Source organism: Nomia melanderi, unplaced genomic scaffold, assembly GCF_051020985.1.
Source record: "Nomia melanderi isolate GNS246 unplaced genomic scaffold, iyNomMela1 scaffold0512, whole genome shotgun sequence".
Taxonomy (NCBI): domain Eukaryota; kingdom Metazoa; phylum Arthropoda; class Insecta; order Hymenoptera; family Halictidae; genus Nomia; species Nomia melanderi.
Window position 1 is genome coordinate 11704 of NW_027475626.1, and position 797 is coordinate 12500.

At 49.7% G+C, this 797-nt stretch overlaps 1 non-coding gene across 1 annotated transcript; it reads left to right on the plus strand.

The window, feature by feature from the left end:
- Positions 1 to 328: 328 nt before the first annotated feature.
- Positions 329 to 483, plus strand: LOC143176375 (5.8S ribosomal RNA). The gene has a single exon (XR_013000932.1). It is a non-coding gene; the product is annotated as a 5.8S ribosomal RNA (ribosomal RNA).
- Positions 484 to 797: the final 314 nt, after the last annotated feature.

Here is a 797-nt window from a genome sequence, read left to right on the forward strand (position 1 = left end):
ACGCGAGGGTCGACTGCACGCGATGGATTCAGTATCGGGTAGGATACAAAATATATCCCCGTCGTTTCCACGCGTGCGAGTCTTCTGCGTCTTTCGCGGGTTTTTGAATGCACTATACGCCCGGAACGTCGAGAAATATATACATATTACTTGAACGTTTTTCGTCTCGAAAGGCTTCGGTGTCGTCTCCAAGGCGACGCCTGAATCTCCTTCGCGCGCTGGTCGGAGATTCAGGTATCAACTTTTATCTTCTCTTTGAAAGAAGAGAGATATTAGGTCGAACAAGTGAGAATAAAATTATATATGTGAAATATAAAATTTATACGATTACCCTGAACGGTGGATCACTTGGCTCGTGGGTCGATGAAGAACGCAGCTAATTGCGCGTCAACGTGTGAACTGCAGGACACATGAACATCGACATTTCGAACGCACATTGCGGTCCACGGATACAATTCCTGGACCACGCCTGGCTGAGGGTCGTTTACGTACCATACACTGCTTGCGTAGCTCTGTCAAATCCCCGCCGTCGTTCACCTCTTCGGATCGAACGTTTTTTTACCGAAGGGCGCAAAGAACGTCTCTGAGTCGGGTTAAGAGAAGGATGCTACGTACGAGCGAACGATGGGTGTCTCGTCGGCGTTTGTCGCGGACACGCGAAAATTCTGTGAATTTCACGGACAGTGTACGTTCTAGTTGTTGCAAAACGATCGGAATCGTTTGTATGGACTCGCGTGAGTGTTCGCGGCGTCGTGCGTCGTTCAATTACGACCGCCCGCGGATACCGCTCCACTGCG